General features: G+C 42.3%; 1 protein-coding gene across 2 annotated transcripts in view; it reads right to left on the reverse strand.

Moving 5' to 3' along the window:
* Positions 1 to 18,616, reverse strand: part of ZFPM2 (zinc finger protein, FOG family member 2) — a 552,362-nt gene that overhangs the window by 259,514 nt on the left and 274,232 nt on the right. The gene's annotated exons all lie outside the window — the stretch shown is intronic.

Consider the following 18,616-nt stretch of genomic DNA (forward strand, 5'->3'; position numbering starts at 1 on the left):
CCCATGTAATTGGCTCACACGTTGTGAAAAGAGATATAAGAGAGCAGGTTCTAATCCAACCTCAAATGCTTTTAAAAGAAATACGTGTCAGTCTTACCGGACTAAACACCACAGAGCGGTTACCTCAGTGTGCTTCCTATTTGGAACCCAGCAAGAAAGGTTGGACAGCTTGGTTACAGCTGTGAGCAGGAAAAACCCACCACAGATCTAAGCGGTCTGTAGGAGACTGGCTTGCACCAGTCGCTGGGGGAGTGGCCGTGTTAGACTCTATGAATATTGAGATCCTAGCCAACAAATTTGCTTATGCCACCTCCTATACGTCACAGCTGGGCAAGCCCATTAATGATTCATTCCACACTATATCTGAGGTCCAGCATTCCATCAATTCAATCTTGGTAAATTGGGAAAGACAAATTGAAAGAGACTTTGCTCTGTTACTGAGAGGCACTCAATCTCTACAAGGCAATATATCAATGGCACTAGCGTGTACCCAAGCACAATCCATGAATTTGGCTATGGCTATGGGTATAATAAGGCAGGCCACAGAAGGGCATATTCCTCTAGAGATTAAGCAGCTAATCAGACCCAAAATTTCAAACCTGGAACTGGAACTAGAGTCATGGTGGAAGCTGGTAAATACTTTCTTCTTAGCAGAAACTCAGGAATTAAGATTGTTACTCTTGATGCCTCATGCAAAAAGATTTTTCTATGTGCACCCCATTCTGCTAGGCTTGCAAACAGGACCAAAGGAGGTTCTATACTCTCTAGACTCAGATAAATGGGCTAGAACTAATGGAAGTGAATGGGAAGCTGTAAGCTTGCAAGCATGCGTGCACAAAGACAATTTGGGTTTCATTTGTGAAGAACAGACCCTCCAAACACACCACCCTTGCGTGAACCCTTTAAGGGACTCCCCACAAGAACGTCACTATACCCTGAGGCATGAGAACGCCTCTGCATTTGTGTATTTGGGAAACGGGTGTGCATGTGTGGGGACCTTTTGTGAGTATGTAATCATAAACACCTTCCAAATTCAACCCATGCTTCCAGGAATAAACCGGTGTTTTTGCAATTTGTCCTCTATTCTATGCAACCTGCAGTTCACGGTCCCCATCTGGACTAGAGAAGAAATTGTAATAGCACCCTCCCTGTTTAAATCTGTTAAGCCAGGTTTCCTAGGGATGGGTCTCGAAGCAATCAGGTTGTTATTAACCAATCTCCGCCTGAAGCAAACTTTGCAAGAAATTAAAAGAGCTGAGGACACAGCGACCCTGGTAGTGAAGCATAATGGTGATGAGATCTCCAAGATTTTTACAAAAATTAAGGACACTGGGAAACATTTGTTCCTTGACTCGATTTTGGGCTGCAGCCTGACCTCGAGTGCAGTTTTGAATGTGCTATTGCATCCCATTGTCATAATTTTGGCTTTTCAAATAATTTTCTGTGCAGCACTAATTGGACTCGGGTGCTGGATGAGAAAGCAAATTAGGAAAGTAGAGACTTTCCAAGCAATATGGAAATACCATCCCCTGCCACCAGAGAGAGGGTAATGGCTGAGCACAGAACCTTACAGTCTCTCTCCAAAATTTTTCCTGCATTTCTACCCTGCTTTTACGTTGCCCGGGTCTCAAATCATAAAACCATGGGAATAGATTTTTATTTTTGGATTTTCTTTTTAAGTTTTCTTTTTAACATAATAGGGAAGGGCTTAAGAGCCCTAGAGATATGGGTCCGAACCAGAGAATATGGTAGTTGGGAGTAGGTCAAACTCCAAATGCCCTGGTAGTTTAGGAACCTTAGTATTGGAGTTCCAACACACAATAGACAATCCTTCACTATTTGGCTCCCAAGTGGGCACCTAGGCAGAAACTGTTCTGACCCAGATTTTTAGGGAAATGTCTGGAAGGGCTCATCTGACCCTTTGAGCCTTCTGGATATGCAGCCCTTGATTGCATAACTGCAAAAGGGACCAGATTGGCTGCAAAGCCAAACCAGGAAGATAAAATCAGCAGCCTTTTCGGTCGGCCCTACTCTATCAACTAGCCTTATGGTCATAAGGAGGCCAAAGCTATGTAGATTCCTTACAAAATATGTATTTTTACTTCTTGTTCAAGGGTTTTGAGGGCTTTTTCTCGCTCTTTCCGCCCCCAAAAGGTATGTTTTAATTGGAAGTTCTTTGTAATTTTACTCCCAGACGGCCTTAGGCTTGAGGCATTTACATGATCCCACTCTGCACATGCTCCAACCCAAAGCCTGGGTGCAAGGAAGGATGGGAAATGGAGTCCTTCCCATTCCCCAAATATTGTGGTTTTAAGTCTATCTTTTACTGAGTAAAGGGAGGGCTTAAAAAGCCCAAGGATGGTATGAAGGGGGGAGAGCAGGATGGTGCATGAAAACAGGTTCTTCCAAACTCCAGATACCCTAGTAGTTTTGAAATGGTTGTGTTGAGACTCCAGGGACAGAATTAAAGCCCCAACGTCCAACAAGCAATCCATCACTACAGGGTTCGGAGTTGGCACCTGGGCAGAGACTGTCCTGACCCCTTGAGCCGCCCAGTAATCTGGCAGTCAACTCAAGGCCTTCCCCAGAGATCCATGATCCTGAAGTATTAGAGGGATCTGAGGAGAGGAGGAAGTTGCACCCAACAGCGCCAGCAAGGGGACCTGGTAGAAGTCTGTTCTGACCCATAGAGCCATCTGATATGCAGCCCTTGCCTGCATAACTGCAGAAGGGAAACAGATTGGATACGGGGAACCGAACCAGGAAGCTTAAAGCAGCTGCCTTCTTCAGATGGTCCTCATCCGCCAACTAGCTTTCAGGTCAAAGCAAGGGTCATGTGGAGGTGGTACCTCTGCATAACAGGCTTTATCAGTTCAGAGACTCAAGGTGAATGTCCTCTCCTTGAAGCACTGCCTAAATGTATGTTTGTTTTTAGTAAAACTGCCATTTGCCCCTCATTTCCAGCTCGCCTCGGTTTTGGCTCATTTGCATGATCACACACTGTACATGCTCCAACCCGACGCTAAGGAACGAGGGAGGCTGGGAAAGAAAGTTCTTTCATCATGCGTAGAGACAAGAGTATTTGTTTTTCTTCAAAGCTGTTTTTCACCAAGAAAGTTTGGGCCGTACCAGCAGCCCTGAGGCTTGCCCTCCGGAGCACGGGGACTCCTACTAAAAGTTCCGCCCTTCCAGGGTCTCAAGGGGCCAGAACAGACTCTCCCAAGATGCCAAACTGCAAGGGCATCAGGAGTTTGACTGGCACGCGAGCCCCCGAGGGAGAAGAATGGTTGAGCCCATCACCACTAAGACAAGCCAGGCCATGGAAGGTTCTTACTTGTTACAGTGATCAAGCACTATAGTATGTGTCTCAACCCAACAATAATATTACTGTATATTGTATGTAAATAGTATCAATGTGTTATGTTCTTGGGAAGATTCGCACTCACAAGGGCCTAGAAATCCTGTTTCCATGTAAAGAGAAAATTTGCATAATCCCTCCTCCTCAAACCCTGGCGTGCATCCCCTCTCCCGTCTCATTGTAAATTGCTTCGTTCACCAGTGGGAGGCAGCACTTGGCAAAGTGTGTGTGACATGTCAGTGGACTATTGCCATCTCCCAGGCAGGAGAAGTAGCTAAAGTTGTGTCTTCAACCAAGTATGACCTCATGCATATGTTTTAAGTCTATCTGTTTACTAGGAAAGGTGTGCTAGCCTTGAAAAAGGCTAGCTTTGAGGTAGTTGTGTTGGCCAAACTGGGGAGTCTGAATCTACATCAGTAACCCGATGGAGCTAAGCACAAGGCCATCAAGGACAGAAGCGAGGGGCGTGCCCCTGCTCTTGCCTCTAGGTTCAGAGAAGACCACCTCCGTACTGGGTGTCGCCGCCCACAATGCCTGTAACCCTTCTAGTCCGACATATTGTTAGGTGTGGGTGGTCAGAGGGACCCAGGAGTATATGGCCACCACTTAACCACAAGGGTCTCACTGGGAAATAATGCTCATTCGAACTGAGCCATCAACTGTCATTGTTATGTTTGTGTAAAGGTGGTCTGTAAACAAATGTACCATCATGCATTGCATAATAATCGGGTCCATATGCGTAAACCAGCCCACGATCTGGATATGCTCGAGCAGACATGAGGGATATCTGCACGTGTACAATGAAGTGTATGGCACGAGACGGTAATGGTCCCTCCCCCTTCAAGTGAGAAAAAGCTTGTTGAGGGATGGATCTTACTGTGAGTGACAGGCTGTGCTAAATTTTGGAATGTTCTATCTTTTACTGTGTAAAGGGGGAGTCCCCCCCCCATGCCAGGGAGGGACTCCAGGTAGGCCCTAAAAGAGGGCCCGGCTTGTAACGGGCCCCCCAGAGCCACAAAGGCTCTAGATTAAAAAGGAGGAATAGGCGCACGAGGCTGGCTTCCCCGAACCAAGTGCAAGGGAAGAAGCATCTTATAGATGCATACTCCCTGGTTCGGAGTGCTAACCCTGTGGCCGGTAACTCCCGGGAAATATGGCCATCCACAGTAAATAGTGCTTGAGACACGTCAACCAACACGCTTTAAGATCAGTGTGTGTGTGTCACGACTAATGAAAGATGTAACCTTAGGGTTTGTATTGAGAAGGTATTTGTATTGAGAAGGTATTGTGCTTGTTGTTATGTGTATTGTTTGAGGGCATGTAAACCACAACAAAGGTACAAACATTTCCTCCAGAATCCTTTTGCTTATACTTGTTTGCATATGTGTATGAAAGCCCCCTTATGATAGGGTCTCACTAAGCCAGAATTTGGGAGGGCTGAGAGACCCGAGAAGACTCGGGAAACCCCACATTGAGCATGCTCTGCAGAGGAGTCGGCTTCAAACCGGGCATTCTCCATACAAGGGGGGGTGGGCCGAGTAATGTTCGCCGCCAGGCACTCTCTATCTCCACCTCCTCCAGAACTTGCACCCGCCAACTAGAGCTATGAAGCAGAACCTCTTCGAATCCCAGTATAAGAAGCTTATCAAGGGGGGGGGGGGAAAGAAGGAAACCGAAGAACAAAGATTAGATAGTGGATAGGAAAAATGCCGTACTAGTGTAGTTATAGGAGAATGTATGAATTCAACTTGTAATAATGAATTCTAGTGTAATTGTGTGCCTTAATAATCAAGTGATGTAATTAATTGTGTGTTTTTACTAATCAAATATTGTTATTTAACTGGCTCAAATAACAGCCATGATTTTTATGAAATCACTCTTTTATGCCAATGATTATGAACTTTTAACCTTGTGCCTGGGAATACTGTATGCTGTACAATGTTGCCAATGTCCCCTACCTCCGAATCGTAGTATTTGAGGAAGTTCCCTTTGGCCCATTGGAATACTGTATTTTTCCAAGTGATTTTTTAGTAGTTTTAGATTAGTGGCTCCACCTTCTGTAGGTAGGAGGTACACCCCAGTCGATACTTGGCTCTCCTTGGACATGTCGCCTGTCAAGATCAGCTATGGACTTTTGCTTGCTGCATTATTCAAGACCTTGTATCCCGTTGGTGACTTAGGTCTTGAGGGGGGGAATTGTAAGGAAATGCCCCTAATTTCCAGAACATCGTAGTCACCCGTCTGGTTGCCAGAGTGCCGGGAGACAGAGCTCTCACACATCTGCCAGAAGGACAAGGGTTTGACTACCAGACTGGAAAGGACTTATGAGTACAAACAGCCACAACGCTAAAGCAGCGCTCCGTGTCCCTGGAAGAGCACCAGCAAGGAGAACGGATGGTTTCCAGTCACTTCGGGTGAATGCCATCCCTGTTTTGGAGCGGAAGAAAGCGTGCCATTAGGAGCTATGCAGGCCATGTGGTTTTCAGCCTCGACCATAGAATCCACTTTGGGAGGCTAACACCAGCTATCTTCGAGCAGTGCCAAGACTCCATTTCAGCACAACGGAAAGCACACGTACGCAACAGATGTTACCCACTCATGGAGCCATCAAGCTTATCTAGGCGTGGACCCTGCCAGACAGCCTAAGCCTTTGTCCAATGGAACTCAAGACAAAGACTGGTAGCAAGAACACTAAAGAAGAGGAAGACCATCTTCAGCCAGAACCAAGTTCCTTTGTGCAAACCAGGTGTTACCTAGGTAGTAATTTGGCCATCTATTGTCACCTTTTTAGATAAGTATAATAATCTTAAGCACCCCTCCACCCAGTAATTTCTCCCGTTCTTCTCCCCAACTGTCAGTCTGGAGCCTCCCCCTTGACCCATGGTTACCTGTACAGCCAATCAAGTAACCTGGACCCAAGCTTGTTCATTGGTCAGTTATGGGCACCCAATTAGGTGCCACCAATTAACCTGCTATTGGCTACTGCACAAGCCCAGCCCTTATGGTCACCGCAGAGCCTCCCCTTTTTCCTCCTCCGTACCTCCCATCCCCTGAGGGTCTAAGGTAGTCTATTTAACCTCTGACCCAGCTCCACTCATGTGTGAATCTAGCAGTACCCTATCTCCGCTGTCTAGATCCATCCCTGATTCTTGGCTAGTTGAGGGTCCCATTTCTCCCATCCTCTTTTGTCGCCATTGGAGCCTTCCTTGAAGACTACGATCGGTAATTATCACCCTGTTTGTCTACCCATATATTGTCTCTATATATCTCTCTATTTTTCTTAAAACTGTATGTATGATTTTATGAGTATTTTATCTTGTATGTAAGCTTATATTTTTCTGGAATAAATTTTTAATTGTTTTTCTTCATTAGAGTCCCTAATATTTTAAGAATTAATTTCTGGACGTGGAATCATGTATACACAGGTAAAAGATCCTGATTAAGCCAGATGCCCACTTGACAATTCCCCATCTTCGTTTTGAGGGCATTTTGGCTTACAAACCCCAGAACAGATGAGGACTGGGCCACTGGGAAAGCTACTAGGCAGTTGCTGTTGCTAGGCAACCAAGCTTGGTTCTGTCAGTAAAAGGTGGAGGGAGGAGGTCCTTTCCAGGCCTACTTTGGCCTTTCAGGGAAAATTCATTGGGGGCAGTCCTGACTAGGGTTGCCAGCTCCAGGTTGATGGGAAATCCCTGGAGATTTTGTGGCGGTGTCTAAGAAAGCCAGACTTTGGAGAGGGGAGTAGCCTTGGCTGAATATAGTGCCACTCAGTCCACCTCCAAAGCAGTTATTTTTTCCAGGGAGAGAGAGATCTGTTGTCTGGAGTTCAGTTGTGATACCAAGAGATCTTCAGGCTCCACCTAGAGGTTGGTTACTCTAGGTCTGGCAGCACCCTCTGGGTGACTTGATGCCACCTAACTGACTGGCATGATTTAACTAGGCCAGGCTGCTTGCTCCTGTTCAGCAGCAGCCTCCCCGCCCCCGTGACAGTCAGTGTGACATAGTGCTTCAGAACAGGGTCTGCCAGATTTTCAACCTATCTTACCTCACAGGGTTTTTGTGTAGATCAAAAGGGGGAGAGGACAATGATTTAAGCTACTTGTGTCCCCACTGCGGAGAAAGACAGTGCTTTTCCCAGGTAGAGGCTGCAGGGAGGGGGGAGAGGATGGAAAGCTGAAGTCAGAGTGGCAGATAAAGGTAGGTTGATGGTTGGTTGAGAAGGAGAGAGGGCTGTCAACTCTAGGTTGGGAAATTCTTGGAGATTTGAGGGGTGGAGCCTGAAAAGGGCAGTGTTTGAAGAGGGGTGGGATTTCAAACACATTCAATACAATAGATTCCACCCTCCAAACAAGCCATTTCCTCCTGGGGAATCATTGTTGCCAATCTCCAGGTGAGGGCTGGAGGTTACTCAGAATTACAACTGTTCTCCAGATGGCAGAGATCAGCTCTCCTGGAGAAAACAATGGTAAGAATAATAGCTTCGTCAAAATAAATGCATGATACTTTTTCAAACTATAAACAATATATGTTTTAGGAACAATTTAACAATTTTTATAAGCACACTAAATAACAATTTACTATGAAAGGAAGAAAATAAAGCTATGTGCTCATACTAACCATTGAAGCCATCAGAAGTTATTCGGAACAAACTGTTGCAACTGTTCAAAGCAGTAGACAAGTTGCACCTTTAAAGCCAACTAAGTTTTATTCAGAATGCAAGCTTTTGTATGCTCTAAGCAGACTAGCTGCATTTTCTTCCTTTCATAGTAAATTGTTATTTAGTGTGCTTATAAAAATTGTTAAATTGTACCTAAAACATATATTGTTTACAGTTTGAAAAAGTGTCATTCATTTATTTCAGTGAAGCTATTATTCTTACCATTGTTATTACACCAGAACCTGTTGTTATTGTATACCCCTGAAGAAAATGGCTGCTTTGCAGAGTGGATTCTGTGTCATTATACCCTGCTGAGATCACTTCTCTCCTGCTTTGGTCCACACTGAAGAAAGACTGTCCTTTCCTAGATAGAGCTTGCAGGAAGAAGACGTAAAGCTGATGTCAGATCAATTCCCCTACAGAAAATGGCCGCCTTGAGGCACATACTCTATGGCAGGGGTCCCCAATACCTGAGCCATGGACCAGTACCGGTCCGTGGCCTGTTAGCAACTGGGCCATGAGTTGTATAATTATTTCATTATATATTACAATATAATAGAAATAAAGGGCACAATTGTATCACCCCAAAACCACCACCACCACCCACCCGAGTCCATGGAAAAATTGTCTTCCATGAAACCGGTCCCTGGTGCCAAAAAGGTTGGGGACCACTGCTCTAAGCGAGGAGGAGGAGAAAGAAGAAGTAGTAGTAGTAGTAGTAGTAATAGTTCCCTACTCAAGTTAATTTTAACTGAAGAAATAGCATGTGGAAAGAAAAGGTTAAAAATCAATTTCTTTCACTGCTCATCTCCACCTAGGGCTGTGTGTTTCTTGGTTTGCTCCACGCCCAGAGAGAAAGCAGCAACAGAGAAGAAAGAAAGGTCTTCTGCTATTGCTCCAGACACTGAAAGCGTGAGAAGGAACAAGCAGATCTGCAGATCATGATGAATCCTCAAAGAAAAACTGCCTTTCAGAAAGAAGCTAGAATTCATGGGCTTGTTGAACCGCTTTTCAAAGTTGGAGACATGTGGCACTGTGTAGTGACTCTTCTACAGAGCTTTTAGAGATGGAGTCCCTGACTTGCATTTTGGAATTTGTTTCTATCAAACTGCTTTAAGCTTTATTTAAATAATACAATTATATTAACATATTAAACAGAGAAACAATTAGTTGCTGAAAATCCAGGATTTACTTGTGATAGGAGCACAGTCAACTCAGATATGTGGACTTACGAAGAGGCAAAGAGGTCATCAGTGGAACCCTAAACAGAGTAACATACTTCTCTAAGTACGCTGAAGTCAATGAGTGTAGAAGAGTGTAAATGTGTTTAGGAATGCACTGTAAGTGGGTCAGTGCTCTTGTGTAAGGATTTTTAATTAAAGACTCATGGTCTGGAACATTTCAGCAAGGAGCATCTACCTCCTCTAGCAACTACCTGCACTACTCTGGGAAGGTTTCCTCACTTGGAATGGGTGCCTGTAAAACAGTGAAGACGAGCAATAGCTACATAAATGTAAAATGTTATTTGAAGTACAGAAATGTGACATATTGAAGTACAGAAATGTGACATGATGAAATGGGACAGCTGCTTTATTGAGATGTCTCCCCGGGAACTGATTTAGCTTAATGATAATGATTGGTAATAACTACTGCTTAATTAGGAGGGTATTAGCATAAATTCCACTTAATGGGGGTGCTTTTAGACAGCATCACATTATTAAAAGCTTGTTTGAAGCAAGGTATGAAATCAGAAATTCTCCACATTCAATAAATAAGATGCTAGTACATTTTTCAAGGAAGAAAAAAAGAGGCATAGTTTGGGGAGAGAGTATCATATCCACATATTTAAAAAAACAAAATTAACTATTTAAACAAGGACTTATTCTGGGCCACATTTACATGTAACTGCTTAAAATGTTCCAATAAGAATAATATCCGGTAAGACAACTAAGGAGAAATTTCTCAGCCAGTCTCTTTTTCCAGTACAGAAAAAAACCAACTTAAACAAGGTCTCACTTCCAAAAGATGCTCACTTTCACACTTCAGCAAATCCCCAAAGAGACTGAATTCAGCAGCTGTAGATCAGCCACAAGCAGTAGCTCATGGTGTACTTCCGTACACTGAATATGGTGCTCAGGCATTGTTGTTACTAAGGTATTCTTTTGAATCGAATATAAGAAAGAAACTGATCTTTAAGGAATGTTGGGTTTTGTCTGGGGTTTATCAGTAACATTCCCAAGAAAATATGCTACATTTTGTGGTCCCAATGTAAACCTGTCCACAACTGCAGGGTATGCAATACACTCTTGCAGAAGTGACGGAGGCAGATGCTGATTGTAGCATCTGTTGTATTTTTTTGGTGGGTCTGAATATTGTTTGTAGGTTGTATTTTTTCATAAGTTTTCCCATCTGATCAGTGATTCCTTTGATATATGGCAAAAATACTTTTCCTCTGGGGAGACTGTTTTTTCTCAGTTGTTTGTTTTTCCTTTGGTTTAATCACTCTTCTGATTTCATTCTTGGAGTAGCCATTTGCTTGAAGTGCATGGTTCAGATGACTTAGTTCATTGTTGAGAAAGTGCGGTTCACATATCTGTTTTTCATGGTGGACAGGTTTACATCAGGACCACAAAACGTAGCATCCAGACATGAATGAAAGAACATGAAAGATACTGTAGGCTAGACCAACCTGAAAAATCAGCAGTAAAACAGGACACAGTATTTTATTCCATAACACTACAATGCTGGATAACACATCCAATTATAATGTCAGATTACACAGGGGAGCCATTGAAACCCACAAAGATAAGCACGATTTCAACAGAAAAGAAGAGAATTTAAAAATGAATAGGGCATGGTTTCCAATCCTGAAAAAAACAAAATGCTCTACAGCTTACAACAGCACTACAGGTAAGATTAGAATTCCAACAGTTATTCCATATGCAAAGAACTTCCTCAGGAAAGCTCCATATACAAAAGAACCTCCTCAGAAAAGCTGCTCCATTAACATGCCACAGCCTGGGAAATTCCTACAAGATAGTGACTCAGCCCTACCCCAACTTCCTGAGTAGATATAAATTCCTACCGTTTCTTTTTCTTTCCTCTCACTTTGATACAAAGAGAACTCTATCTTTCTGTGTTATACCTCTGAGGATGCCAGTCACAGCTGCTGGCAAAATGTCAGGTACTACTATGCCAAGACCATGGCCATACAGCCCGGAAAATTTACAATAACTAATGAATTCCAACCATTAATGTCTTTGACAACATACTGAAATTTCCACCAATTTTCCCAGTATTGATGTCAGACTGAGTGGCCTGTAATTTCCTGGATCTCCTCTGGAAACCTTTTTAGAGATGGGGTTGATGTTAGCTACCTTCCAGCCCTCAGGAATGGAGACAGATTTTAATGAAAGATTACAAATTTTGTTAGAAGATCCACAAATTCACATTTGAGTTCTTTCAGGACTCTTGGATGTATGCCACCTGGGTCTGGTGATTTATCAGTTTTTAAATTGTCTATCAGTCAGAGGACCTCCTGTCTTGTCACATCAATATGACTCAGGTCATTCAACACCCCTCCTGAAATCAGCGGGTCTGGAGTGGGCAAGCACTTCTCATTTTCCACAGTGAAGACGGAGGCAAAAAATACATTCAGCTTCTCAGCCATTTCCCTATCCTCCTTCAGTAATCCTTTTACCCCTTGGTCATCAAGAGCCCCATTATCTCCGTGGCTGGTTCCCTACTTGCTGTATTGTTGGTCTTTATATTTTTTGAAATATGATCCTCATAGTCCCTTTTTGCCTGCCTGATCACAGACTTGCATTTTATTTGCCACAGCCTGTGTTCCCTTTTATTAATCTCACTTGGACTACCTTTCCACCACTTAAAGGAATCTTTCTTACCTTTTACTGCTTCCATTACTTTGTTTGTTAACCATGCAGGCCTTTTTCTAGGGCTTTTTTGTAGCAGGAACTCCTTTGCATATTAGGCCATACCCCTGTTATGTAGCCAATCCTTCAAGAGCTTACAGGGCTCTTATTACAGGGCCTACTGTAAGCTCTTGGAGGATTGGCTACATCAGGAGTGTATGCCTTAATATGCAAAGGAGTTCCTGCTACAAAAAAGCCCTGTCTATACCTATTTGTGCCTTTCCTAACCTGCAGTATATATTTTATCTGAGCTTCTAGGATTGTAGTTTTAAACAGTCTACAACGGGGGTGTCAAACTCATTTGGTAGGAGGGCCTGATCTGACATAAATGGGACTTTATGGGACCGGGCCATGAGTGTCATAAAATATGTCAGGTAGTGGAGATATAAACTTTATAATGGACACAGACAAACCCAATTAAAGATATTTTTAAAAACTTAAAATACAAACATGCTTAAAACTCTTCCAGTGGTTTAAGTTGGAAAGATGGAGGACTAGTGGAATTTGGCAATGCAATTTTTAAAATAAAACATCAAGAAAAAGCACAAGGCTCTGACTATGTGGAAACAATGAAATGACATTGTAAACTTCTCCCCACCAGTCTACTCAGATTGGCAAAACCTTTCTGGTATAATATCCCCCTTTGACTGTGGGTTCCCACATTAGAGTACTCACTAGGTTAGGTCCATTCAGGAGAGATAAGCTGGCTGAAACCATCAACCCTTGTTTGCAAGGACACAACTCCAGGAAGCATGAGTTTCAGCTAGCTATAGGAAAGCTGAAAATGTAACCATCTCCACTCCATTTGAAACTATTGCAGAGTACAGAAAAAGCTGCAAGGAAAATGTGGAATGGATCTTGAAAATCCACCCCACGTTTTCCTTGAAGCCAGAAAAGAAAGGCAGGAAGAACCTGGGATTCAGTCTGCAAGCTTTAAAGGGTGCTTCAAAAAGCCTTTGAAGCTCCCAGGCTGAAACTGAAAGAGTCTCAGCCTGGGAGCTTCAAAGAGTAAGGACAGGAGGGAGAGGAGGGGGGAGAATAGAGTCCCGTGGGCCAGATCAAAACCTTGGGTGGGCTGGATCCGGCCCGCGAGCTGGGTGTTTGACACTCGTGGTCTACAAGCTTCCCCAAGGTTTTTGACCTTTTAGCCTTTCCTTTAAATTTCCTCTTCACATGCCTCATCATCTCAGGAAAGTTACCCCTTTTAAAGTTAAGAGTGGTTGTGTTGGTCTTTTGGGGCAACTCCCTATTTATACAAATGGTGAAATCAACATTATGGTCATTGTTCCCAAGCAGTGCAATCACTTTTACAGCTCTCACCAGGTCTTGGGCATTACTAAGGACCAAGTCCAGGATCACTTCTCCCCTGGTAGGTTCTGTGACCATCTGCTCTATAGCACAGTCATTGAGAGTGTCTAGAAACTCAGTTTTTCCCAATTTGAACACATATGTACCCAATCAATGTGTAGGTAGTTAAAAACTATGTTGGTCTTAAAGTTAAAAACTTTATTGGTCTTAAAGATGCTACTGGACTCCAACTTCGTTCTACAGAATAAAACATTCCCAAGGCAAATGTAGTACAATAAGTCACTACGGCTGGATGGAAAAGAGTTAAAACATGTTGGGGATGAGGGAGGGAGAAAGTAACAGGAATCACTGTTTCCTCTGTCTTCAACATGACTAAATTAGTCTATCTACTAACATTCTTAGATTGATAGGATCTGTTACAACTTAAAAAAAAAAGTTTAAAACAACAAGTCACACACAAAAAAACTTTGCCACTTTCCAGTAATTTAAAATGGATGTCCATGGTAGCAAGAGTGCCAATAAAATGAATATTTTAAGTGAGAAAATTATACAAGTGGCTGGGCCTCTAGAGATAGATTTCCGACCTGAACTGAGACTCTGCTACAGATTAGCAAGTGAATAACTTAACTGAATTTTGAACTTCGACTCTTCAGACAAGCCACCCAGTCATTTCTAACCAAACTATTTCATTAGGAAATCTCCTAGATGTAACAGTAAGAGCTTTGGCAGCAAACTTTCAGGATTCCATTAACAGGCTTCTGCTATATGCCACTGGTTGCCTGGCACCAAAAACTGCACTCCTCTACTCCCACAGATTCTTGCCCCAGCCATTTTGAATCCTCTTTTCCTTATCAGGCTGATACAGACCTGAATCATCCTCTCTTCCTTCTGACAGGGGGTTACAACAATGAGAGGGAGGGGTATGATACAACCGCTCATTGTTTCGCTTCACAAAACCCTGCCACGGGGCATAGATTAACACCAAAAAATAGATGGCTGCAGCCAAAGAAAAACATTTTTCAGAATGCCTTCACTTGATTAATGAAGTAATGGCACAGACCACTGTTTTACTTTCATCCTGTGCTTCCACAGTCTTCTGCTACTTCTCCCTTTACAAGTCTTTGATTCAGTTGGAAATCTTTTTTCATTCCCCCCCCCCCTTACAGTGAAGAAAAAGGGAGCAATTATTATTACTCTTCAGTTAATGCCATACACATATCAGAGAAGCAGCCATGCCAGTCTTTTGAAAAGCAATCAACAACACATAAAGGTGACTTCAGTTTTACTTGAGCAATCAATACACTTAGTGACTTTTTTAAAAATATAAAATGTCATGAAAATTCAGGTTCAAGCCATGTGTTCTTTCTAATATTGTCAAATTGTGCTTTAAATACCTTTGGAATAGTTGTTTTGAAGTATGTGACGATACACAGTAAAGAAAAGAAAAGAAAAGATCAACTTGCCCAGAATTCATACTAACTACCAAATGCACCTACTTTGATAAGCAAAATATCTTTTCCAAATCGGGACTGTCACAAACGAATCTGGTAACTGCTATTTTCAAGGCAGCACAATAGCCAAGCTAAACAAATGAAAAGATCAGTGGAAACTGTCGTGTGAATCGGTAACTTGTCATGGTCCAGGGAAGGTAGTTAAAAATAATTTTTAAAAATATGACGTTTAGTCTGATTTTTAAGTCAGGACTTTCAAAAGTAAAAGAAGGAACAAAGGAAATGTGCTTCTCTAGCCATTTTTCTAGTACTGACTTAACTTGCTGAGAAAGCATTTGGACCAGTTAATTAGACCCAGGGGGCGGGGTCTGCTCTTTGGTGTAGTGGTTAAGTGCGCAGACTCTACGCTGGGAGAACCGGATTTGATTCCCCACTTTTCTAACATGTACCTGTTGAGTGACCCTGGGTCAGCCACAGTTCTTGAAAGAACTGCTCTCTCAGTAGCTCTCAAAGAGTTCTTTCAGACCCACCTACCTCACAGGGTGCCTGTTGTGAGGAAAGGAAAGGAGATTGTAAACTGCTCCAAGACTCTAAGTGAAGGACAGGCTATAAATCCAATCTCTTCTTTTCTTCTTCTTCTCTTTCTCACTGCTTAGGGTTCAAATTTCAGGAAATCAACTAGTTCACACATTTAATGGCTTTGTTTATGTCTGTTTGTGATTTCAGATGGGATGAAATTACCTGGCTTTAACAGTTCGCTTATGTTTTATGTTTAGCACACTGTTAATTCTCTGCTATTTTTGCCTCTTTAAAGCTACATGATCATGAATCTGCACATATGACATATGGCATAATTCCCATTGCTATGTAGAAGCAGTACCATTTGTACAGTTATTCAATGGGGCATAACTGTTTCCCATGCCATGACATTATTCGCCATGCCTCATAAGACTCAGATTTGGGATACCAGTGACTTAGCAAACTGGTGCCAAGCTGTTTCCAGTCATTAAAGGATATATACTATACCCTTCATAATACTTATCATAGTCAGAATCAATGGGACAAATAAACAATCTCTTCTCTCGAACTTTTCAACTCCAAGACAGACAGAGGAAAGCCATTTTACTTACTATTATAGGTACAGTACAAAATAACTAGTCATTTGTAGGTTCCCCTGGTGTCAAATCAGGCTCAGCAATACTAAAAGAGGGATGTGGAATGGTATGATATAGTCTTCTCTGGCCAAATCTCAGAAGCTAGTAGGGTGATGAGAGATGACCAAGGAAAACATTTCTGCTTGCCTTGAAAGTTCCTTGCTGAAGTCACCATAAATGGGTTGCAACTTGATGATACATACATAATGGCACATTATGGAAACCCTATGCTCAAACTTCATAGACTATGATACAAGATACTTTTTCTATAGATCTAGATAGGTAGACAGATAGACAAAAAATACAACAGGCTCTAGAAAGAGGCTCTGAGTGAGTGCCCCTCCTGCTGTCTCCCCACCCGCCCAAGTGAAGGCATTCATCCCCCCCCCCCGACACCTCAAGGGGAGTTGATCACTGCCATCTGGAGAGCAACTGTAATTTTGAGTGATCTCCAGCCCTCACCTGGAGACTGGCAACAGTGGTTCCCTAGGAGGAAAGGTCTCTCCCTCAGAGTCTATTCTATCATATGAGCCCACTGTAGCCTAACTTGAATAGAAAGAGTAAAGAGTATTTGCAGATGGAAAGGGGGCAGCCTGTTTATCTGCTTTTGTGGAACTGGCCCTTCCCTGCTGTGAATGAACATTCCTTTTGTGGCAATTGAAGAGAAGGAACTGCTACTCTTTTGTCTCATGAACATGTATCTCACAGTTTACTGTTTGCTTTGTGGCAGCACTGCTTGTGGAAGTGGGGAGAGACGGACTGTCCCGGACTTCCTACAACGGACCCTGAGGAAAGGCAATAGTGATCAGTAAGCCTCCAGGAGAACCCGTCAACAGAGAACTCTCCCTCAGAGGTCAGTGCCCATCTGGTGGGGTTCTCGCCTGACAGAGCCGGTGGTGGGCAGGGGAGAGCAGAATCAGCCATTGGCACTCCAGAGACAGAGTGCAAGTCAATCCTATGTAGGCCACATCTAACCAATGAAAATCCTCAGATTTGCCACCACAGTAGGGCTTTTATTTATTATTGATTCTTAAGTCTTAGAACATCATAAAAAAGGAAGGGAGCATATAAGGGAAATGAGCAATAAAGGGCTAAATAAAGTATCAGAGAATGCCTTGTAGACAAAAACTTTTCATTCCAGCTTGAGTAGAATATTAATTTGTGAAGTGGTAAAGTATTTAAGGCTTTTTTATGAAATACCATCAATGGAAACAATGCAAACTATTTAACACCAACATTCTGCCACTGTTATTATGTAAGTGTGAATCTTGACTAATTTATGAATCAGAAACATTTGGCACATCTCCTCTTGAGTTCATCTGCTAGAGCTTCCACTCACTGACCTTATGTTAGCATACTCTGCTTAGGTTAATGGAGTCCAGGTCTTTGGCTAACCGCCTTCACAACTCTTCATCATTGCTGGCTGAATTGGACCCAGTGCCTGTTGCTGTTGTTGCAGTGACAAATGACACTTCAATCAGCTTATTCAACGGTACCCAACCTCTCAGTGTTTTGAGATGTATATTGTTAACATAATTCAAGATAGGAACTTGAAAGATCTAAAAAGTGTTTGACATCTGGCACAGTGACTCAATTAATTACTGTGCTGAATTAATTAGTCTGCTGGCTCCCCTGAGCCAACAACCACAAGTTTAAACTCACTCATAATGCTACTTGGAATATGAACCAATTTAAAAGGACTATTTGATTCTGGTTAAAGGGAAAGAATGGATGCTTCTCTATGCAAAAAAGAGAAAAGAAACACAAAATTCTCCTAACATTACTGAGGATGGCAGTGAATACAGCATAAATTAAGAGGTACAATATGTCAGATGAAGATTAAATTACCAAATTTTGGATAATTATAGACTACTATACAAAAATGTTATTTTCTTCCACTAACAGAACTGTCCCCCTTTTTATTAATTAACAGTGAAATTCTATGCAGAAATATTCTAGCCCAAATCTATTGATTTTAATTACCTTTGGCTAACATAACTTTGCATATAATTGGACTTTATAGAATTCACTCTCTGACTCCTATCATTTGTTCTATGATTCAAAATTATACTTTGAGATAACTTTGAAAATATGCATTTATTTCCAAAACATAAGTTAGAACAATGCATGAATTTTAATTCTATATACCATTAGTTTCTAAGATCATTTTGTGATTTGAAGAGACTGAACATCTATTTTGAATATCAGTTTCTAGCAATGCTTGGGTTTTAGTAACTCCTACTTCTGAATAAATATCACCTGATGAAAGAGATTCCTCACTATCAACGATTACACCAGCTAGACAAGGACAGTATTTATAACCAGGCCTCAGATTCAGCAGAATCTCATAGGAGTGCAGCTCCTGAACCTTTCTGAGGGTTCCCCCTCCTCCTCCCCACCTTGTCCAATGAATAGTAAATGTAGCTGCATAACAATCCCTGGATGAGCTGCACCACCTATTTTTCTACAAAACACCCCCTGTTTATAACTATATCCTCTACATCAGCATAAAGCAGGTCAAAGAGCTGTAGTGAAGTTATGATGGTATAATGACATCATAGACAAAGAAGAGAATGAGGCAGTGCATCTGGCAGTCAATATGAAGAGTCTGGGTTTGCTAAAGCTGGTATCAATACTAGGTACCTGATTTCTGGCTTTTCATGGTCAACAAAGCAGTATTTTCACTCTGCTATGATTCAGGCACAGCAGGTAGCTCAAGATTTAGATCTGACAATTTGGTCAAGCCCCCAGTTCCA

This window comes from Heteronotia binoei, chromosome 7 (assembly GCF_032191835.1).
Source record: "Heteronotia binoei isolate CCM8104 ecotype False Entrance Well chromosome 7, APGP_CSIRO_Hbin_v1, whole genome shotgun sequence".
Classification (NCBI taxonomy): domain Eukaryota; kingdom Metazoa; phylum Chordata; class Lepidosauria; order Squamata; family Gekkonidae; genus Heteronotia; species Heteronotia binoei.